General features: G+C 39.2%; 1 protein-coding gene across 6 annotated transcripts in view; it reads left to right on the top strand.

The window, feature by feature from the left end:
• Nucleotides 1-24,434, top strand: part of SGMS2 (sphingomyelin synthase 2) — a 155,798-nt gene that overhangs the window by 106,751 nt on the left and 24,613 nt on the right. The gene's annotated exons all lie outside the window — the stretch shown is intronic.

Raw genomic sequence — 24,434 nt, 5'->3', positions numbered from 1 at the left:
ATTCTAAGAATGTTGCTAGGATTAGAATGCCCATATGAGCCAATACTAGGAATGACAACTATTTCTGAATATTTGACCGCAGTGATATCTCTCCCTTTGTCTGATAGTGTCTGTCCCATGGAAGCTGGGTAAAGAAAAGAATTCATGTATTCAACAGATACTTACTGAACAATTTCTGTGGGCCAGGCGCTCATTTCAGTGTTGCGAATGAGGCAGTGAACAAAGCAAAATTCCTGCTTTCATGGAGCTTTTAAAAAGCCCCTAACTAGGGCTTCCCTGGTGGCACAGTGGTTGAGAATCCGCCTGCCAATGCAGAGGACGCGGGTTTGAGCCCTGGTCTGGGAAGATCCCACATACCGCAGAGCACCTAAGCCTGTGAGCCACAACTACTGAAGCCCGCGCGCCTAGAACCCTTGCCCCGCAACAAGAGAAGCCACTGCAATGAGAAGCCCGCGCACCGCAACAAAGAGTAGCCCCCGCCCGCTGGAACTAGAGAAAAGCCCGTGCGCAGCAACAGAGACCCAACCCAGCCATAAATAAATAAATAAGAAAAGCCCCCAAATATCCTCAGCAAACAGATGGGAGAAGGGAGGCGCAGATAACTTGACTCACTCTCAGGTGTCCTGGGTAAAGCTCCTTCTAGATGGCAGACAGGCACAGATGAAAAGGAGAGAGTTGGAACCTGATTCGGAAAATAAGATAAAGCAATCTTAATGCTCTAGTTTAATCACTGCAAAATAGAGAAGCTTATTAAAACAATAAACAAAAAACAGGTGCCAGGATGATGTGACCTAGGCTTAGAAAAGAAGGATTACTTTTCAAGGATAGCATTTTACTTCATGTTTTTCAGGTTCGCAGATTTCTGCCCAAATTCTGCCTCCACCACCCGGTCCCAGCCTCAGCTATCAGTGCCTAATGCGGCCTTCCAGAGTATCTCTGTGCACAAATATGACTTCATATTTGCCCCCTTCATAAAGTAAAAGATAGCAAACTATACTTTCGAACAATGTATTTTTTTCTCCTGATATATGTAGGAGGGTTTAACAAATCAGTACAAAGAGAGCGTCCTCATTCTTTTTTTTTTCTTCTCTCAACAGTCACAGAGTAGTCCATTGTATGGATGTACCACAATTTAAATAGTGACCTATTGATGCACATTTGGGTTGTAGCCAATCCTTGCTCTTAAACAATGCCGCAATAAATAACTGTGTGTGTAGGTTATTCTGCATGTACACAATTATATGTGTATAAATTTGCAAAGTAGAATTGCCAGTCATAAAGGATGTGTATAATTTTCATAGCTGTCTTGTCAAATTGCCTCCCAGAGGGGATTTATCTTATTCTCACTCCCTGCTAGAAACTTGTGAGACTAGCTGTCATTTGGGTCGGGATTTTTCACCAATCTGATAAGTTAAATGGTTTCTCACAGTTTCAGTGTAGGAATACTATTCATTCAGAATTTTCAATGGCATTTTTAAGAAGAAAGTGCCCAGAAAAGTAAACAGGACTAGAATTCAGCTCTTTTTATTATGCAAAAAAAAAGGACACTGAAGGCCATCTTAGCTCTGCTACTATGTAAGTTAAGACAATGTCCATGTTAAAAATGCTGCATTTTAAATCCTGAAAATATACAGGGTAAAAGTGCTTCTTAGGATCTTGATGTACCTAGGTGACCTGCTAAGAGTAAGACCTTTCTCCTATAGTTTGGTCCTGTATGGTAGCTAATTGAAATAGAACAGTGGACAAAAGTGAGTTAACACAGCAGGTCTGAGACTGCGCTCCTTAGAAACACCCACTTGCAAGGTTGGCCCTTGACTGGTGGTACCTGGTAACTTAGATTTGAGGAGGGTTCCCACCGTTTCCTGGTAAGAATGGCTCACTGTGCCTGGACTGTTTGTGCAAACAGTATGGTTTCTGTTGAATGCCTGCTTGCATTCCGGGAGTGTAGAATTTAGGTACATGTCTAGCAGAAGGTTCCTGTGTGACCAGCCCTAATAAAAACCCCAGACACAGAGTCACTAATGAGCTTCTCTGGGAGACGATATTTCACAGGTGTTGTCACAACTTCTTGGGGGCAATTAAGCACCACCTGTGTGATTCCACTGGGAAAGGACTCTTGGAAGCTTGCTCTGGTCTCCTCTGGACTTTACCCCATGTACCTTAAAACTTTGCTGATTTGCTTTGTATCCCTCTGCTGTAAAAATAGCCATGAGTACAACTGTATACTGGGTCCTATGAGTCCTCCTAGTAAATCATCAAACCGGGAGTGGTCTTGGGGACCCTGACCCAGTCAGCTTGCAAAGACTTTAATATTCTCTCTGTCTATATTGGTATTAGTGGTGAGCGACACATATTTTTAGCATGCAATTAATTGACCTTTGACATTTTATCTTGACTTGTAGTCTGTGTTCTATTGTAAAATGTGCTTCAGAGTTCTAACTGTGATTTACATCTAACAAGTGGAGGCAACAAGACGGCGGCTGGATATTGGAGAGTTTTTTTTAATATATAAATTTATTTATTTATTTTTGGCTGCGTTGGATCTTCGTTGCTGTGCGCAGGCTTTCTAGCTGTGGTGAGCGGCAGCCACTCTTTGTTGCGGTGTGCAGGCTTCTCATTTCAGTGGCTTCTCTTGTTGCGGAGCACGGGCTCTAGGCATGCGGGCTTCAGTAGTTGCAGCACGTGGACTCAGCAGTTGTGGCATGCGGGCCCTAGAGTGCGCGGGCTCAGTAGTTGTGGCTCGTGGGCTCTAGAGCTCAGGCTCAGTAGTCGTGGCGCACGAGCTTAGTTGCTTTGTGGCGTATGAGATCTTCCCGGACCAGGGATTGAACCCATGTCCCCTGCATTGTCAGGCAGATTCTTGACCACTGTGCCACCAGGGAAGTCCCATATTGGAGAGTTTTATGTTGAGTGGTGAATCCACAATTGGTTCTTTGGTCTTCCCAGTGTCTATACTTAGGCACCACAAAAAAGAAACCAAAAACTTCTTGCTTTAATTTTCTATAATTTGATTATTAGGTAAAGGAATTTATTCATATTCTTCTGGATTCATAGCCACAGAATTTTAGCTAGACAGTCTGATTTCTAAGTATGCTCTGATTTTAAAGCTTAACTGCAAACCAATAGTTCTGGAAACATCACTTAGCATAGCAGATCTTTGTCCAAATAGGACATAAGGTCTAAAGATTGAAATAAAGCTTATTTTGCATAATTGTATTATATTAGCATCCCGTTTTAAATTTTTCAAATGGAAAACTGGTAAAAGTGTTAAACATAAAGATTTATTTCTTTAAGCTGCTTTTTTTTTGTTTTTTTTTTTTTTTTTTGCGGTACGTGGGCCCCTCACTGTTGTGGTCTCTCCCGTTACGGAGCACAGGCTCCCAACACGCAGGCTCAGCGACCATGGCTCACGGGCCCAGCCGCTCCGCGGCATGTGGGATCTTCCCGGACTGGGGCACAAACCCGTGTCCCCTGCATTGGCAGGCGGACTCTCAACCACTGCGCCACCAGGGAAGCCCTAAACTGCTTTTTAAAAAAGAAATTAGATGGCTTCTGAAGAGAAGTGTTTGTATGGTTTAAAAATACTACATGTAGTCCAGAGCAGTGGTTCTTCATGCTTACGGTTGACGGGTGTATTTTTGTTGATAATAACTAAGATTGAATGACATTGTGGCAGCCATTGTTGTTAGTGTTTTACATATAGAACCTCATTTAACTTTGTGAGGTAGCTATTATTAACTCCAGTTTGAGACAGAAAGAGTTTAAGCAATTTGCCCAAAGTTAAGTGATTGGCTGGCCAGAACATGGTAGGACTAGAATTTGAATTTAGGTCATCTTTCTCTATAGGCTGAGCTCTTAGCCACTCTGCTTTCCTGGGTCTCATGGTAGCATCTCACTGGTGCTACAGAAAATTGGTTCTTCAAAGAACCTTATACATTTATCCTTGGGTATAGGGATGATCTGGTAATTTTCTGCTGAGAGTAAGAAATGTTCATCTTCTCAGTTTCTAAGTGTCGGAAATCATATGTGGGATCCTTCCAAAACACAAAACGCTCCTTGATCCCATTATCCTGGAGGCAAAATCCAAGTGTCATAACAAGGCCTTACCAACCTCTTCATAAGCCAACCTTTCCGCATTTCAGCCAAGCTGACTTTCCTTTTGTTCCCATACGCACAAACCACATTCTGCTTTGCTCCTTAAGGCCTTTGCACGTGCTATTCCTTCTGCCTTAAATAACCCCACCTGCACCTTGCCTGACTTTTCTTCACCTTCAGATCTGAATTGAAAAGTCCTTCTTCCAGGAAGCCTTCCCTGACTTTCCTGAACTGAGGGGCATGTGTGTCCCTGTAGCATCTTAATTTTACTATCCAAACATTTATCTCCTCGTGTTGTAGTTATTTGTTTCCCCAACTAGACACAAGCTGTGTGAGGGCAGGGACTAGGTTTGTCTGGTTTACTTGGTCATAACAGGCACTCAGATAGCAGACATTCAAATACCTAAATGAAGGTTAAATAAGATTTTGAAAGATGAGGCAGAATTAGCAATTTAGGGACTTCCTTGGTGGTGCAGTGGTTAAGAATCCACCTGCCAATGCAGGGGACACGGGTTCGAGCCCTGGTCCAGGAAGATCCCACATGCCGCGGAGCAACTAAGCCCATGCACTACAACTATCGAGCCTGCGCTCTAGAGCCCGTGAGCCAAACTACTGAGCCTGCACGCCACAACCACTGAAGCCCGCATGCCTGGAGCCCGTGCTCCACAACAAGAGAAGCCACCTCAATGAGAAGCCTGCGCACTGCAACAAAGAGTAGCCCCCGCTCGCCGCAACTAGAGAAAGCCCATGCGCAGCAACAAAGACCCAACACAGCCAAAAAAAAAAAAAAAAAATTAGCAATTTAGCTTTCGGAGTACACAAATGCAATAAACTGTGGTGGTATCATAGATGAAGCTCTACTCCCATTAATTATCTGAATTCTTCAGTTATAGCATGGGAACGAACATTCTTTTGTTACTGAAACTCGCATTAAGCAGGTAGTCAGCAACAACTTCATGAGCTTAAATACTAAGCTTTCTGCTGGCAGTTTCGTGTCCCAAGTCTAAACTGCATTTTGGGAATCTGAAGAACGAAGCTCTATACCCCCAGTTATATGCATGAGCCTAAACATCTCATAGGGCTGCAGCAGGTCCACTCATGAGCTCTGAACCCCAAATTGGGAGAATCTGCTTACACATCGTTAAGGACTTAACAATACTTTGGAGAGCGATTCACCCCCACTCCCCCGCATGTTGCTTGCCAGCAGTAATTGTAACCTGCAGTTATCCATTTGTAGATAATGAGAGTACCCATTTCTTAAATCTGCTATGGAATTTGTCTGGTGGACTTCAAGAAATTTTTAGACATGGAAAAAAATTTTTCCCTAAAAATACCTTTCAAAAAGAAAATATTTTGGAGAAGATAAAGTTTTAACATATATTTAAGATGAAAATCTTTGCTAAGTAAACTTATACACCCCTTTGTCAAGAACAAAATAAAACATCTATTATTCATTATACTTTTAATAGTACTTAAAGATATCAGGCATACTGAAACCCCTGTGTTAGGATGAATATTATTTGATGAAGGGAAGAAGAAAACTTTCTAAATTATATTTGTCCCCTTCAGTCCATTAGCATTAAATAAATTTAGGATTCAGGACTTTCCCAATAAGATTAGAGGTAACATTTAGGCACATCCTTACAATCTTACTTTCTGTGTCCATAGCTCACATGGCTGAAAAGGACCAGACAAAAAAGCAACATAGTATCTAGTATGTGTACATGTGTGTGGCTTTTTTAAAACCACTTTCCCCCTTTGAATATTTAATGCATAGAAATGATTAGTAAGAATGGTAAATCCATAAAATCTTAGGGAACTAGTAATAACTGGTGGAAGAAGTTACATACAATGCAAACCCAGAGTGTTTTATTCTAGATTTTTGGCTTCTAGAGTGACCTAGGCATGCGTGCTACTTTATGTTTAAAGACAAAGCTCAGCAAGGTGACCTTAGGCTGCCAGTGACATTTATTTATTTACTTATTTTTGGCTGCGTTGGGTCTTTGTTGCTGCGTGCGGGCTTTCTCTAGTTGCGGTGAGTGGGGGCTACTCTTCATTGCGGTGCACGGGCTTCTCATTGCGGTGGCTTCTCTTGTTGCGGAGCACGGGCTCTAGGCGCACAGGCTTCAGTAGTTGTAGCTCACGGGCTCTAGAGCGTAGACTCAGTAGTTGTGGCACACGGGCTTAGTTGCTCCGCGGCATGTGGGATCTTCCCAGACCAGGGCTGGAACCTGTGTCCCCTGCATTGGCAGGAGGATTTTTAACCACTGCACTACTAGGGAAGTGTAGTACATTTATTTATATTCACAGTGGTGTTTGAGGGTGAACCCCTTCAATTCTGAAGCTACTTGTATTTTGGTATCAGTTCTTTCAGGTAAAAAGACAGGTATATGTAAAGGTGTAATAGTTTTTCTGGCCTGAAATATGGTCCACCAAATGAGTCAACCCTCTGGTTGCCTGAAAAAAATTCCTTCTTTGACTATGAGGTCAGAATTAGTGACTCAGGACTGTTCAGGAATATATAAACTGTGAATTCATGAGAGAATTAATTCTTATAGGGATGGCAAGTAACTTCCATGACAGCCTATAATTCCAATTCACTTTTATATGTAAGAATCCTGTAATTGCTTTTTGTGTTAAAGCTCTTCTTCAGAACTCAATAGAAAAAATAATGTAGCCTGTATTTCAGCTACAAGAGATCTGTAGATTCTGTGCACAGCATAGTGGCCTTTGAATTCCCTGACTTGAAAAGAATTGAAGGAGCCTCTGCTCCCAGTGACATGGAAAAGAACAGTGTCAAGGTTAAGCATGAAACCCACCGTCTAGTGCTGGGAGGAGTTCGCACCGAATAAATATCTGCCCTGCATCTGACTGTACCTGTGCCTGAGTCACTTTCCTCCTGCCAAACACAAACAGGTTACTAGGCAACAGGAGTGATTCAGACACTCTAAACATGTCACGACAGTGAAATGTCCATCTGCAAGATTTCCAGGAAATGCCCTTCTTGTAAGTCACTGGGGAGCTAGATAAACATTCACACAGGCACCGAAGGCATCAGATGACCCAGAGCTAGTAGCTGTGTGTTAAATTGTAGGGCCAGCTAATATCTGGAAGGAAGTCATCTCTCAGGGCAAACACAGACTGTTATCTGCATGGTAACTGTGGGAAGGAAACATGGAGGAGAAAAAGGTGAAATCTCTCCCCAGAAGGACTCATGGGGAAGGAAATCCGTTGCTCTTGGGGTAGGGGGAGGAATAAAAAGCACATTCCAGATTGTTAAAGTAGACCAAGATTTCAGAAAACCTAGCAGAGTGGCTAAGATTGCCTGGGTTCAAATCCCACCTTTGACCACTTGCTGGATTTCTGGGTTTCACTTCCTCATGCCTCACATGGAGGTGATAATGGTACCCACTCTGTAAGGTGGTTGTACGTATTAACATGTTGATGTTGGGGAAGCTCCAATGCCTGGTACCATAAGCTCTGGGGAAGTGTAATCACGTCCTCCATCCTCCAGGCATCTCCCTAAGTAAGGGGTGGGGGCAGAATTGTGTAGGAATGAAGGAAAACCCAAAAATAGGTGAGAACTTTTCAGGGGTTTATCTGTTCTTTTTATCATTTTGAGAACTGCAATTATAGAAATTATAGCATCTTTTAAGAAACGTCTCCAAGGGTTTTCAGCATTACACACTTTGAAAATTATTTATATATTGATAAAGTACATCAGGATTATGCAGGGGGAGGAGGATATAATCATGGAGATTGCTTGAGGGCTTCCAGGGTATCAGTAATATTCTGAAACTATGTATGGGTTTTTGCTTTACTATTTTTTATACTTGATGTTTTATCCCCCTCTTCATATAAGATGTATTATAATTAAAGATGCAGTCACCCAAAGTAAAGCACTCTTAAATTGGGTGAAATTTTGGGGTCTTGTATCCCATATGGAAATTATAATTATGCAGATCCATTACTGACTCCTTTAGAAAAAGAAAGGTGCTGGTGGTATTTTGGAAAAGGGTGAGATAGAGCTGGAGTCTTTCAGTGTGTGAACTGACACGTTCATTCACAGCCGTTCTAGTGCCTCTGAATGCCAGGCCCTTGGCTGGTGGCCACATTGACACAAATCAGACGTGGACTGTCCTTGCACCTTCTAACCCAGCAGAGGAGATACCCTGTGTAGGCTGCAAACTACAAACCGTAGGCTAGACTAAAGACATGGGAGGAGCATAGGTAAGGGGAGAAAGGCATGGCATTGAATCCCAGTCTGATCTTTTCAGAGTTCTCACTTCCCTTGAATTTATTTTTTGAAGGGAAAGCAGAACGTTAGCAGATTGGATTGAGAATACGTTGCTGCACGTTGGGCTGGGCTTAGTGGTACAGCAGTGCTGCGGTGACTTGAGAGAGTTGTGAGATTAGGAACTGTTTTTCCTCCTGCATTTGGAGAGTCTGGTTCTGTCAGGTGGGGAGGCATCCCAGGGAGGGATCCACTGTAAAGTCAAGTGAAAGAAGGGGATTAGAGAAGTGCCTCTCAGGGTTGTCTCAAGAGCTCAACATAGTAGTCCATGGTGTAGCACTGGTACCTGACACCATTTTATTCAATAACCATACAGATTTCTTTATTACCGAACTAGCAGCCAAATGACTTAAGGGTAACTTTTAACTTTCTATAAAAGGTAAGAGACAAATCCATTTAACTCTAAAATTTCTCACTTTCCCTAAAGCCACAATGTATAGTGCTTCATTCACTGAATTTAGCATTGAAGGTAGCATTGTTTTATATTGTCTTATACCTTGAATAACTTTCTGAGTGTAGAATATTGATTTTGGGGAAATACTTTTTTTTTTTTTGGCCACTCCGCACGGCATGTGGGATCTTAGTTCCCCAACCAGGGATTGAATCCGTGCCCCTTGCATTGGAAGCATGGAGTCCTAACCACTGGACCGCCAGGGAATTCCCAGGGAATGCTTTTAAGTTTGACTTGTTTTATAAAGAACCTAGAGTTTTCCCATTAATTAATTAATTATTCAATAATTATTGAAGATAATTGATATACAGTAATATTATATAAGTTACAAGTGTGCAATATAGTGATTCACAATTTTTAAAGGTTATACAACATTTATAGTTATTATAAAACATTGGCTATAGTCCCTCTGTAGTACAGTATATCCTTGTAGCTTATTTTATAGGTAATAGTTTGTACCTCCCATTAATTTAGATTCTCAATCTTTCATCAGGAATCTTTATGTTATTTGATGGAAAACTGTATTAACCATTATTCATAAAAGCTTACTGAACCAACATAACTTATTTTCAGAAACACAAGAAGCCATAAATAATGCCTCAAATGAACTTTGATGGAGTTCACTTAACTTTATTTGTTGCAAAAATGTTTGCAGTAGGAATTTGTTATTTTAATTAATGAAGTTCTAACACATGATCGGCTGCTTTTCTAAAGTTATTTGTTCCTCTGCGTGTGTGTGTATGTGTGTGTGTGAGAGAGAGATGTGTGATATTAAAAGTGGAATAATCTGCTACCCAGAAAAAAAAAATCAATCTAGGATGGCTAATCCTAATTACCAGAGAAATCTAGTCTTATTTGACTCTGTAATTGTCTGCCTTTAAACATTAATGCTAGTAGAATAGGTAGTTTAACTCTTCAAATCAAGATATACAATTTCCAGTTACTTGGAACATTTTTACTTCTTAATTTTTAATATTTCATAAAAGGCCTTTTAAAATATAGTTTATACTAATTTGTATTATTTCCTAATTTTGAATCTGCATCCACATAGTGGTCAGTTGGTATAATAAAGAATAATACTTGATTTTTTTATACCCTTTGGTGTTGGTCCTGAGCTGACTCAATAACTTTCTATTTACCTTGCATCTAATTAACCACCTCTTATTCTATGGGATAGGACCTTTCACTTCAACCTTATGAAATTATTTTCTTCAGTTTTAATGTCTTATTTCTTCTCTATTTAATTAACCTGAGGTCAGAAGCTCTTTGTTAAAATTTTATTTAATTGGCTTCAATCATGGTAGGAAAGGGGTTCTGCATCAGGCCCCCCACAAAAGTCTTCTTACTCCATACAGATGCCCAAATAGTGGATGGAACCTAATGGGTGATTCTTCCATGAATTTATTTCCCTTTTCATGTGGTCTGTTCTGACAGGATGACTTCTGACATTGAGAAATAAAGACATAAGCTAACAATTTTAAAATTGTAATGTGCCAATGGCCAATCATTTAACAGAGTCCCCTATTTGAGAATGTGAGACAGGTAAGGCAGAAGAAACTGAGGACCAAGGGGATTGCTTTAATTCTCATCAAGTAGTAGAGTCAGGGTTAGAACCCAGATCTTAGGATTCTAAGATGTTACCGCACACGGTTGACCTGTATTTATTTTTTTTCTGGTATTAGCAAGGGCATGTTTTAGGGGCCATGGTTATTGAGTGAACTTTTGTTGTTCATTGTTTTAATAAACTCATGTGGACCTGTTACCCATAAATTACCTGCATCAAACTAATTAAAATGCCAAAACATTTTAAACCTTTGAGAGAATCGATTTCTCACCCACAGGACCAATCTCGTGGTGTTCTGAGCACTAAGAGGAAATACCTAGACCCTCTGATGGTTAGTACACTCTTTATCAGTAAGGTACCTTACTCTACTTCTTTTCTTTCTGTGAGAAATGAGATTTTTGTTTGCTTTCTTTAACCGTCTTTGGTGGAATCACCAAAAATACAATAATCAATTGACTTCACAATGTGAATTAGATTTGTTAAAGCCCCAGAGAAATCTTCTCGTCTACCTAGTTATTAGGCATGGCCTTATTTTTGTAGATAAGGAAAGCTACCAAAGTGGTCAACCAACATTTCCAAGAAGACTTTCTGACAGCTGATCTTCAACTATAGGTTTCTGATTGCACTTTGGTGAAAATCTATGCAGAGAAAGCCTGTTTATTTAGCCAGTTATCTGTTGAAGTACACTAATGTCCTTGATGAGTGCATTTTTGTTTTTAGAGTTGGTGCCACTTTTAGAATAAAATGAAGCAATTATCTGCTCCAGTAACAATAGGATTCTGAGCTTTTTTTAGAGTTAGCGTCTTCTTTTGCCACTAGCTCTTTTGTCCCTGTCGCTACCACACCCAGATATTTGCCAAATATCAAATTCACATTTGAAAGCTTCATGATTATTAAATATAATGTTTAAGTAATTCTGTGGATTTTCTTATTACTGAGATCTTTGCACTGATGTCTGATTTGCCTCTCTAGAACACCATTTATAAGAGGTCTTGTATAATAATTGTGCATGAATATATAGTCAAAAGGCAAAGTAACAAATGGTGACCGTACCATGAAAACGTCAGACACAAAGCACCCCAGAGGGGAAGGTTGGTTTCTATCTAACAAGCTGGAAGTTATAAATTGGCATTTGTCTTTCAACGGGGACACTAGGTTTTGTAACCTCTCTGGGCAGTGAGTGCTGTGTTTGACAATTCTTTTCTGAGTCCAGGAGTTGTAGCAAGAAAGGTTGTTTGGAGGAAGTGACATCTAAGCTGGAACCTGAAGCATGAGAGGCAGGTGAGCAAGCAGGAGGGTAGGGGCGAGAGGAGATTCGGGCTGCTGAAAAATTATTTGGAAAGGCCTGGTAAGAGGAGATATTGCATGTGAAGGGAACAGAAGTTAAGCAGTTATGTCTGGAAACACAGGATTTAGGGAAAGGAAAAAAAAAAAAGACTCACAAACTGAGCCTGAAAAGGAGGGCAGAGGCCAGATTATGAAGGTCCTTGTAAGCAGTGTCACCCATCAGAAAGACACACCAGCATCTGAGAAGCAGTCTGGGGAAAAAAGATAATTGGGGAAAGGTGATCTGACCAGATATTTGTCATTAAGGAAAGAAAGTTTATTTTGTTTACCTATAACAGCATTAGTGTTCTGTTGTTTTTGCTTTTGTTTTTGTTTTTTTAAAGAGAGCCTTGAAGAGGCATACTGAAATATTTACAAGTGAAATGATGTTTGGGATTGTTTCCCAAAAAACCCAGGGTAGGGGATAGATGAAATAGATTTCCCATGATGATCATTGTAGCTGATGAGGTTTGCTGTACTATTCTCTCTACTTTCAATACAACATTTGAAATGTTCTATTATAAGGTGTTTTGTTTCTGTTTGTTTTTTGTTGTTTTTTAAGTCAGAATAAACAATGGACTTTTGGCCATAGGGAGCCATCTAAGGGCTTTAAGGAAGCCAGTAAAGCAGGAAATGGACTGGGAACAAAACCAGTACTTGCTCAGTCCTTTTCCCACAGTGACTGTGGCGCTTCAGTTTCTCCTTGTGCAAGATTCATAACTTCAGGTCTTCTTAGTGACCTGTTCTCTATTATCCACTTCTTCTTAATACTTTCACTTTGTATTCAGTAGTCCAAAATACTAGTAGTACCCGATACTCCTAGTACTACATCAGCTTTCTTTTTATTAAAAAAATTTTTTAATGTATCTTTTTGGTGGATGGATTTAATCCATTAAAAATTTGTTGTAGCTATTGATATGTTTGGACTAATTCACACCCTCTGTAAGGAAGGGTGTTTGTGAGCTGAACTAAGCTAGAGAGAGCAGAGTTAGGTGGATAGATGGAAGATTAAAATGGACAGGACCTGGGGTGACTGGCAGGGCAGCAGAGGAGGGAGTTTGAAGCCCAGATGATAACTAAGGTTTTATTTACCCTACAAATAACGCCCCCCCCAATGGAATTCCTTCATTTCCTTTAAAGATAGCCCCCATCAACCCATCATCCTTTTTGACGTTCTGAAGAAGTACCTCTAAAGTATATAAACATATTAACCAGAATGTCATTTTTCGTCTTGTTCAGTACAAGCCTTGGAAACGGGCTCGCAATCTTCTGATAACTTTATTGCTGCGGATTAAGCTACAGAAGAAAAAACCGAAAACAAAAAACCAGAAAGTGAAAAACTTCTAGGCTGTCACTTTGTTTCAATTTATTTTAAATATAGGTTTTTGATAACATTTTTTTTCAAAAACAATTTCAAGTGAGTATTTATAGTCAAATACTTTTATTTATATAGAGTCATCAATGAAAATTACATTTAATGGAAATAAGATTAAATATGGAATTACACCTTTTAGCTGCCTGATACTAATCAAGCATTCAGTTTACAGCGTTTCCCGACTACCTCTTGGCATGAGGTTGAGGTTTAGAGACAGTGCTTTTAATCATCCTGAGTTTTTCTAAACCTGCTTCACTCTGTAGAAAACAGTCTGACCATAGTTTACTCCCAAGGATAGACCAGTGCTAAACCTAATAGAATGATTTTCTATTCATTACTGATTAGTGGAACTTGGCATTTTAAAAAGCTGTTTAAAAAAAAAAAAAGCTATTCTAGTTTTTAAAATTTTTGTTTTCAGTTTTCATCTATATACCCTAGACTTCTAAAGTTTCTAAGACATATATATATATGTTTCCCTCCCCACCCTCCCCTTTTATGTTCATTATTTGAATTTTCTTTTTACTTTTACTTCTATCAGGTACCTGGTTTTACTAAACTTCAAATGCTATTTCAGGCTCTTCTCTAATTTGTAAAAGTTGTTTTTATTGCTCATTGGTCTTTTTAAGTGACTTCTGGGTGGAAGGGGGAGGGTGGGAGTTACTTAATCAAAAACCTCTTGAGGATAGGAGCCAGCCTTCTCTTCAGCTTACCTTCCTGAGCACTTAGAGCTGAATTCCACACAGAATGGAAGGCCAGAAATAGTTCTCCTGGTTGGCCCGCCATTCATTTGCCTCAGCTTCCAGGCTTTCAGCAGTGTCGCAACATTTGCTATGTATTTAACCTTTGAGTATTGCTTATCTTGAGTTTGGTCGCTCTGTTTCATTAAACAGCTTTTTAAGTTTTCTATATCTGTAGTTTCTATCCTACCTATTTAAGATAAAATAAAATTTCTGCATCGAAAGTCAAATTGAGTTCTGAATCCTTATTAGATATTTGATAGCTTCAGCTCTTCTGTCCCCACATAATATCTTTCTTTTTATTCTTCCTGTGTTTATATAATAACATTGCATCTTTAACCTTTTCTTAAATCCTCATGTGGGTTAAACATTTCTTAGAAGATGCCCTGGGGTGATCAATTTTTTTAGAAGTCCATTATGACTTCTAAAAAAACAGAATAGAGGGCTTCCCTGGTGGCTCAGTGGTTGAGAGTCCGCCTGCCGATGCAGGGGACACGGGTTCGTGCCCCGGTCCGGGAAGATCCCACATGCCGTGGAGCGGCTGGGCCCGTGAGCCATGGCCACTGAGCCTGTGCGTCCAGAGCCTGTGCTCCGCAACGGGAGAGGCCACAGCGGTGAGAGGCCCATGTACTGCAAAAAATAAAAAACAGAATGGAATTAGAATACTGTAAACATGCATACATTATTTCAATCTATTAGAAATGGAAAGGACTCAAAAGCAAAAATCCACGACTGAGTATGAGAGCATTTTCGGTGGAATTCCTTTTTAGTTTTAAAAAGTTGTATTTGTGGGACTTCCCTGGTGGTCCAGTGGCTAGACTTCATGCTCCCAATGCAGGGGGCCTGGGTTAGATCCCTGGTCAGGGAACTAGATCCGACATGTCACAACTAAGAGTTCGCATGTTGCAACTAAAAGGTCCAGCATGCTGCAACTAAGACCGGGAGCAGCCAAATAAATAATTTTTAAAAAGTTATATTTGTGCAGGTCGCTAGAAGCTATTTATTGTAATTGGGTCTCAGCAGGTTGGATGTTCTTGATGATCTTTTGACTTGATGGTGTACTGATTTTTTTTTTCTGATAACGAATATTCATTTAAAAATTTTAAATTGAATGTTGCCTCATAAGCCTGGTGATCTAACTTTGAATAACCCTCCTGATTTATTTTTCTTCATAGCACTATATATATTTTTTTTAATAAATTTATTTATTTATTTTGGCTGTCTTGGATCTTTGTTGCTGTGCGCGGGCTTTCTCTAGTTGGCGACTAGTGGGGGCTACTCTTCATTGCGGTGCACGGGCTTCTCATTGTGGTGGCTTCTTTTCTTGTGGAGCACAGGCTCTAGGTGCTCTGGCTTCAGTAGTTGTGGCTCGCGGGCTCTAGAGCGCAGGCTCAGTAGTTGTGGCTCACAGACATAGTTGCTCCGCGGCATGTGGGATCTTCCCAACCCGGACCAGGGCTCAAACCCATTAATAAGTTATTATTAACTTGTTTTTAAAAATGTCATACATTTACATTTTAAGAAAATAAGAATATGGTACTGTTTTTTAAATAGTAAGTTTAATGAATTTCATGGATCCTTCAAAATGTCTACTCTAGACATTTAGACTGTTTTAATGTTTCACTGAATGTATTTTTGGATAATGTTTTTTCTGTATTTAAAACTTGTCCCAAAATAAATTGTTAGTAATAGTTATTATAATATGTCAAGAAGTAGAAGCATTTTTTAAAACTCATCATGTGTTTAAAAAGAGATTTTCAAAAAAATTGTACCGATTTATGATCCTACCAGTAACTCGTATTTTGTATGCTTCTTTCTGATTACAGCTTAAACTACATTTTAATGGGCTTTGTTTCAAGGTAACTTCCCAGTGTTCTCATCCATGGGTTACAATCAGGTAGAAGCTTGCGTATTTAATCTGTCAACGAGACGTTCTGTAGGAAGTTTTTGTTTTTAGAAATTGGGAGACATTTAGTCACAGAAATTCTTTTCTTAGGATTTGTCAGAGGAGGTGTAGAAAGTAAGGCAGTGAACTCTGGCAATTGTATCCTTTACTTCTGTTTCCTTTCCTGACCAATCTTCACTCACTGCATGGATAAACCAGCAAAAATCATTCTCTGTTCCTCTTGTCTCTTTCCATGTTCTCCCAGTGGCTTTCTTTTTTGCGGTATGCGGGCCTCTCACTGTTGCGATCTCTCCCGTTGCGGAGCACAGGCTCCGGACGCACAGGCTCAGCGGCCATGGCTCACAGGACCAGCCGCTCCGCAGCATATGGGATCTTCCCGGACCGGGGCACGAACTCACGTCCCCTGCATCGGCAGGCGGACTCTCAACCACTGCGCCACCAGGGAAGCCCTCCCAGTGGCTTTTGAGGGTGGACTTCAGGGCTTGGGTTCATGAAATCACCTGCCCTTACTGCAAAGATTGTGAGAATGAAAAGCTGACTTAATATGCAAATAAAGATGAGAGCCAAGGCCCACGTGAAAGCCTTGATTAAATAAATCATCATACTTAAAGGATTTTACATGTTATTTGTATAGAACCTATCTATATGTTATAATTATATATTTATTTATTTACATATAATACCTAACCATTTCTGCTAAATAGAATATCTGACTTTTTCATATGCTGAATTAATTTTACTGTGGTTGTGTGTACTATTGCTTGGGTAGAAATGTTTCAGTAAAGGTGGTCCCCAGACTTTCAAACCTATGTTGCTGTGTAACAGTGCCAGCCCCCAATCCCTACCAGTTTTTTGGTTTTCTAGCCAAATCCTCTGGGCTCTCCTGGTTTTGATGACAAGGATTAATGCTCACCTACAGTGCCCCTCTGGATTCCCCAAGCTGTAAGGGCCCTTTTATGGAACATGTCTTACTAGGAGCCATTTAAGTGCAGCTCTGATGTCTATACTTTTCCATATTGTCTTTCTCTTTCAAGGCTTCCTTGTAAAAACTCTCACTCTTGTACTGTTATCCCTTTTATTTCCAAACTCTCTTCCCTCTTTTTCTAATTATCTCCTGGAGGGACAGCTTGGGTGTATTGGAACTAAATTCCTCATATTATGGTATTCCTAAAAGAAATACAAAATAAGAACTGTGTATCCTGTTCTAGATTTTTGCTTAAGAAAAACAGGCAGTTGGCTAAGGGTCACTACGAAACCAGTGGTGTGCAAAAACTCACTCTGTGGTCTTTATTATACCAACAGCCACCTACGCTTTGTGGTGGAGTGCTCAAGTTTCATACAGGGGACATTTCGTAGAGTAGGCAACAAAAGACACATTTGTTTATTAAACTTTGCAACTTTGTGAACCAGCGCAGTTGGTCACAAAAGGAAATAAAACTCTAGAGTGAGCTGTTCTCCCTGCTTTGAGAGAGAAATGCCTCAAAACACTTTGACACAGCTGAAGGTTCCTGGATCACTTGCTCTTGCTAAAGACATTGAGATTTAGTTCTGAACAGCCTCATTTTCCCTAGCAGACCATGTCTGTTGACAGTTATTCTGAATATCCAGATATTCACTAACATTTTGCAAAACAATATTTAAATACTATGGTGTATAAACCAGATTTCTTTATTTCCTTCAAATGAAATTTTTTAAATATGCAAACTTTCTGGTGAAAATTATAGAAAGGGACACTTTGTGAGTTTCTTCTTTTCCTTAATTTATTAAGATAAGTTAAAATTTGATAGATAAATATTTTATAGATCTATTTCAAGTCCCGATATAACAGTCACTTGTATTCCTTAAAATTGTTAAAATGGCATTGGTAGCCTCAGGATTTTAATCTTTTTAGTTACTCCTTTGCTGCCTCTTCCCCATGTGTGCCATTCTTTATGTTGGAGTTATATGCAGAAACCAAAGCCTAGGTTGGAAGCGTTGGTCAAATAAGTGCTTTTTGAGAAAGAAATAATTTATTTAAATACAACATAGTAGTTTAAGTTCTGGAAGCCAAATATAGTGACCTTAATGGCTTTGGAGAAGGTATGGCTTTTTATAGCCTCATACCATTTGAAAGCAATGGCTTATTCAGCCAGTCATTGCAAAAAAACCTTTTTGTGGTTGGCAGAAGAGAATGAGAAATGAGGGCTTTATACAGACCTTTGTGGGTCTTCCATGCTTGCTTTCTTTTCCTACTTTGTCCTTTCCTTATATGAAACCGTGCTCTGCCCTGAGGATGCCAGATGGGCTGCAGCACAGGACTTTAAAACCCAAAGAGTTGTCTAGCCTTCCTGCTCCCCACTTGCCTTTGCCCTCTACCAAAGCCTGTAGAACACCACACCTAAATTGCAGCAAGCAGATGGGACTAACCTGCTGAAGGTGCAGATTCTAGAAACTTCCTTTTCCTTAATTTTTCAGCGTTTAATTCTTGCTAACAGGAAGTGTTCCCCTTAACATCTTAGGCTATACTAAGTGATTTTTTGCACTTGTTTCGTTGGTACAGAGCACTAAGCAGAAATATAATAACAAGTAACCCATTGTATTTTAAATACATATTGCACTGTCCCAATTCTAGACTTTAGACCTCTACAAGGAAATTGTGTTAAAGTGTACCTAGGTGCAGTTTCTGAAGCAGCACTGGGGATTGAGTAAGCTTCCTGTTCTTAGGCATCTGCCTCTGTTTACAACTATGAAATGTACTAAGCGTACTAACCGCAAGCTCCGGGTTAAATGTTTCTGCTGAAGTCTGGCCTTTGCCTCCACACTAGAGCAGGATTATTTAACTCCTTTCTATGGATTCTTGCTTAAAGGTGATTGCACTCAAATCTCAAAACAAAGTGTTAATATTGTTTTCTAATGTACTAGCGAACAGCAAGCAAAGTTTCAAGATGTCATTTTTTTGAATACTCATTTAAATAGCCTGTTAATAGTATTTTATGCAAACTTTTGAAATTGTATAAAATATACACAAAGTTTGGTCACCACGTGGTAGAGGGAGAAATCAACAGGTGTATTTTATAATAATCTGAAAGGCATGTAGTAAAGGAGCTTTATTAAAGGAAAGAATTATGAAATTATTTTTAAGGAACTATCTTTTTTTTCTTCTCGTGGTTTTCCTATAATATTTAAGATACTATGCTTCCAACAAATCTAGAATATTTGTTGTTGACAAAGAAATATACTGTTGACTTTGGTCTACTTATTTGTTTAGCATGAGATCTCTAATATAGTTTAGAAAATGGTGTGTGGTTTGGGAGTATAGTGTTAAGCTCTTAGACCTAGCTTCTGCATTTCTCTCTTTCTCAAACCAGCCACTGTTGTTGGGAGAACATGTAAGCTCCACTGTCATTTAAAAATATTAAATGGAGTAGTTTTTTAATGGTTTTCAGAAACCTCTCACTTCAGTAGGTAATCTGTGCAGACTCCTATTACAGAGTAATAAGTATTAAAACCTACGGGAATCAGTTTCTAGGTATATAAACCTTTGGGGTATATAAGGAAAGCTAGGAATGGAGAAACATAATTACCACTGTTGTTCAATTAGGCTGTTAGATTTAACCTTTGTGATAAAGCCCCCAGAGTGTTTCTACTAAACCAGTGCCAGCAGCTTTTGTTTGACCATTAAACACGGAGCCGGTGGTACCAGTTAGCGCAGAATGATTCTCTGACCAAACATCTCTCTGGCAGGGTTGCTCGGGAATTAACGGAATCACAGTTCAGGTTGTTAAAAGTACAAATGTCTTTGTTTAAATTATTGGGGACTTCTTTTGCTTACCTGCTGAAGTAGTTATAAGCATTTTACCACAAACACAAACCTTCAACCCGCCTTACTTATTCTCCGGGGACATGGGTTTATCATACTGGCTGTGAATTCATAAAGGGGTGGGAAGTAAAATATGCCTGCCTTGTTCTTTTTTCTCAACACTGAAGACACCCAGGCAAAGGAGGAAGAAACCACCTGGAAAGCCCAGCCACCCCCATCCTCCAGAAGTTCTCTAAGCTCCTAGATGTATCAGGAATGGAGGTGGGGAAAGGGGTTGGGGCAGGCGTAATCCAGTATTTGGGGAAAATGTGTGATGTTCCCCCACTCTACCCCTTAACTCTCAAAACCTCTGATTTAGGGTATTTCCCAAAGAAATACAAAGGATTATTTAAATATTCCCTAGTCTTTCACCTTGTTTTACAGCCCTCTTCTCTCTTCAGGGTCCTGTCTGTCTGTGTGTTTACTTATCTAATCTAATCTAATCTGTTCATCTACCCCCTCATTCCTTTATTCATTTGTTCGTTCATTCTCCTTACCACATGTTCCACACTGTACCAGGGATTGTTACGTTGTCTTTCCCTGGGTCTCCACCTCTCTTTAAGAGTCCTCTCCTGGAATCAGATCTGATCTTCGGAATTCTCCAGCCACAAATAAAAAGGTGAACAGGAAGTAGAATTAAAACATCCTATGAAACATTTTGCATGTCAGGTTTTCGTGAAGGTATTTTATTCTATCAAACTTAGTGATGTCAGAAACAGTTGCTCCAGGCTGAGTGCCGTACCGCCCTCTCAGGCTGCCCTGTGGACTACAGATTATCCCTTCCTGTGAAATACTCCCAGTCCCACAATTTGTTTTCAAATTTGCACAGCTAATATTTGCTCTGTGTAAATAAGTAGTATGCATTTCAACAAGTATTAAATGGTCTACCTTGCCAGTTAAAGGGATCAATTTTTTTTTTTTTTTTTGGTGAGAAAGAAAACAGATCGTCTCTTTTTCCTTGGGATCCAACTCATAGTAAATTTTGCTGAATTCTGTTAGAAAATCCTTCTGTTTTTCGTCACTTCATATTATTTAGTTACAAGTTTATTTTTGAAGCAGTTTACACAAATTTTGTAAAACAGTTTGCATTTTATTGGCTTGTTCTTGATCCTGTGTGTAGAAAACTTTAAAATGTGTGTTATTTCCAAGTCACTGCTCAAGAAGTGCTCAGCTGGTAAGTACAGCACTTTAAAGGGATAAGCGAGCCTGGAATATGAGAACAGAACATGGGTTAGTCCCTGGTTTCTAATTCTTTAGAAACCATATATCTCCATGGGCTATAGCTTTTAAAAAAACTTAATTGAGTTATAACTTTCATCCTATAAAATTCATGTGTTTTAAGGATACAATTAAATGATTTTTAGTAAATTTACAGAATTGTGCAATCATTGTCACGATCTAATTTTAGAACATTTCCATCATTCCCCCAAAGAAACTTGCAGCCTGTTTGCCGTCACTCTCCATTCCCACCAGCAACCACTATTGATAGGCTGAGTCTTTCTTTTATAACAACTGGATGCAGAACTATAGTTGTCCAGTCTACCTTAGTGTGAGATAGTAAATTAGTACCGAAAATCAAAACGTCTATTCTCTACCCGAGCATATCTCTTCCAGAGTTCAGAATTATAGTCATGGGTAGCTGCTTTTTCAATTCTATCTTTTAAATTTAAAAAAAAAAAAAAAGTTTTTTTCCCCCAGTCCATTCTCAGAAGAGTGTCACAAGCCACCTTACCCACCTGTCCGTTTCCCTAATTTAAATCTATCATACTTGTACAGATGTGGGACCTGTAATGGTATGACAAGGCCTCTTTTCTGTGTTCCTTTTGTTGGGAAAGTATTTCACAAATATACGCAATAATTTTTGAATAAACAGTGGATCTTCTTTTCAGTTTTCAAGAACTTGTTAGTAAAAATATTTAACAAATTTTATGGGTGTTTCTGAAATTAGAATGCCGTGACTCACAAGCACCCTTGTTTCTGTAAGCATATTAATGCCTGTCCATTTTAGGCAGGAGGATTTTTACAGGTAAATTAAGCTCTAAGAATGTTAATAAGGAAAAGCTAAGATGTCTTGGTCTCTGCAAAAACTTTTATAGGCATAAAACTTCTTAGCTAAAGTGGATGCTGTTAACATAGCAACATACCTATATTATAAATGTAATATAGTGGTTTGTTAGTTACGGTAATTATAATTAAATGGCAAGTATGGGTAACAGGGAAATACTTAACAGGCTCCTTCCCTCTCCCCCCCAAGAGAGGTGATTTATATATTAAATTTTTTCTAAGTTTATATTAATTTTTGCAAAATTATGAAGATTTAAAAACGCCTGTAATGTTATCTGGAGACTTTCCTATGTATTTTATGTATCTCTCTGTTTTAAAAAAGCTTGTCATTGATTGTCTCAATCTTTTTTTTTTTTTTTTTAACAAATTTATTTATTTATTTATGGCTGTGTTGGGTCTTCGAGGCTCCGTGCGGGCTTTCTTTAGTTGCGGCGAGCGGGGCCTACTCTTTTTTTTTTTTTTAACATTTAACACAATTTTTTAAAATTATTAATTTATTTATTTTTGGCTGTGTTGGGTCTTCGTTTCTGTGCGAGGGCTTTCTCTAGTTGTGGCAAGCGGGGGCCACTCTTCATCGCGGTGCGCGGGCCTCTCACTATCGCGGCCTCTCTTGTTGCGGAGCACAGGCTCCAGACGCGCAGGCTCAGTAGTTGTGGCTCACGGGCGGGAGCTACTCTTCGTTGCGGTGCGCAGGCTTCTCATTGCGGTGGCTTCTCTTGTTGCGGAGCGTGGGCTCTAGGCGCGCAGGCTTCAGTAGTTGTGGCATGCGGGCTCAGTAGTTATGGCTCACGGGCTCTAGAGTACAGGCTCAGTAGTGGCACATGGGCTTAGTTGTTTCCGCGGCATGTGGGATCTTCCCAGACCAGGGCTCGAACCCGTGTCCTCTGCGTTGGCAGGTGGATTGTTAACCACTGTGCCACTAGGGAAGTCCTAATCTTTTTCACTGACTGTGTTGTTGACCTATAATATGTAATGCACTAGAGGTAGTGATGTGGTATTAAGAACAGGGACTCCTGAGACTGGATTCCTGGTTCAAATCTGAGCTCTGCCACTTCCTACCTGTCTGACCTTGAGCATCTCACTTATCTCAATTTCTTTTCTTTAAAATATTTCCTAGCATTGTTATGAGGAATAATTAGATATTACACAAAGCACAGTACCTGGCACATAGTAACATTTGCTGAGGACTATTATATTGTGGCCATTTTATTCTACAACTTGACTTTTTAATGGCTTTAAGGTGACCACTGGGTTTTCTGTTTTAAGGGCTGAGAAAGCTTAATGTCTGTTAAGAAACTCATCAGCTCTTTTGTTTCTATTGATCTTCAACTCTGTTTCAGGACCTTGTTTTTCTTAAGCCTTTAAACAACGCCTAAATCTCTTTCATTCAGAATTGCAATTTGTAAATGTTGGCACCACATGGTCTTTGGTCAATGTTTAACCTCTATCTTTAACAGCTTACATCCTTTTAACCATTGAAACCCACATATAAACTTAGATAAGTTTCCTTAATGTTTAAACTACGTTTACATGTTTAATACATCTTATCTTCTTAACCACTGCAAATGCACAAGGAGGCCAACATACAAATTTAACAAGCAAAGCATTTCTAAGCCTGTCAGCTGGAGCTCATGCCTGCATTTAACCTCTTCTGTGGGATGCTGTCCGTGAGCTTCAGATCAGACCTGGGAGTGAGTCACGAGTCTCACACTTGCACCTTTTCTTTGAGCCTTGAACCTCTGTCACGTGGCCCCTTTCCTATTTTTTTGGTAAACCATAACCTCTGATATGAATTACTGAGGTCCTACACCTCCTATTCATATCTAAGTCTGTACTTAATTGGATACTGCATCCTTCTTATAGTATTAATATACTTGTCTCACAATTCTGTAGTTACTATATCAAAATAGAGTATTAACATGGCTATAATTTATTTAATCCCCTGTTGATGGATATTAGGCTGTTTCCAATTTGCTCTTATAAATAACTGTGTTGAAAGCATATTTGTAGAAACATTTTGTGTACATCCTTATCTCCTTGGGATAAATTCCCAAAATAGAATGACTGGGTACCATTACCCCAATATTGGTTGTATAATGTAGTCTAATATCTACTGGTACAAACCTTCTACTGCTGCCCTCATTTTCACTCCCTGATGAACCTTAGAATCATATTTTGTCAAATTACAGGAAAAATACTATTGGGATTATTAAGAGAAAATGACTAATGTTGTATACTAATATGGTAAGATCAAACCCTTTATGGTATAATAGAGGTGAAATAAAACATAGAAGCAAAATTATGTATTTTCTTGTAATTTGACAGAAAGATCCTGAAGTTCCCTTAGGGGTGAAAAGTGGAGGATTTTTTCCACTAGATATTAGAACACATATGACACAGCTAAAATAGCGATATTGGCATTGAAAGAGCACAGCTATATACATACTTCTGTTCCTACTGCTGAGTACTTTCTCTCCCCCAAATCAAGTGGATACTGAATTTTATCAACTGCCTTTTTTAACTTCACTCAAGATGATCGTATCTTTTCTGTTTACATTTCTTTTTTGTATTTAATAAAGTACAAATTAGTCATTTCCTAATTTGAAACCTTCCTTGTATTTCTGGAGTAGATCATACTTAGTTCTTAAAAACAAAAGCAAAACCTAGTAAAACAGTATCATTGTACTATAAGTTTCAGAGTTTCACAGTTGCCTTCAAAAGAAAGATTAATCTATAGAGATTTTGAACTTTTAAAATATTATCTAGACTAACTTCCAGTATATA

This window comes from Stenella coeruleoalba (assembly GCF_951394435.1).
Source record: "Stenella coeruleoalba genome assembly, chromosome: 4".
In the NCBI taxonomy this organism is placed as follows: domain Eukaryota; kingdom Metazoa; phylum Chordata; class Mammalia; order Artiodactyla; family Delphinidae; genus Stenella; species Stenella coeruleoalba.
Note: the sequence above shows the minus strand (reverse complement) of the source record. Positions and strands in the feature narration are given on the sequence as shown.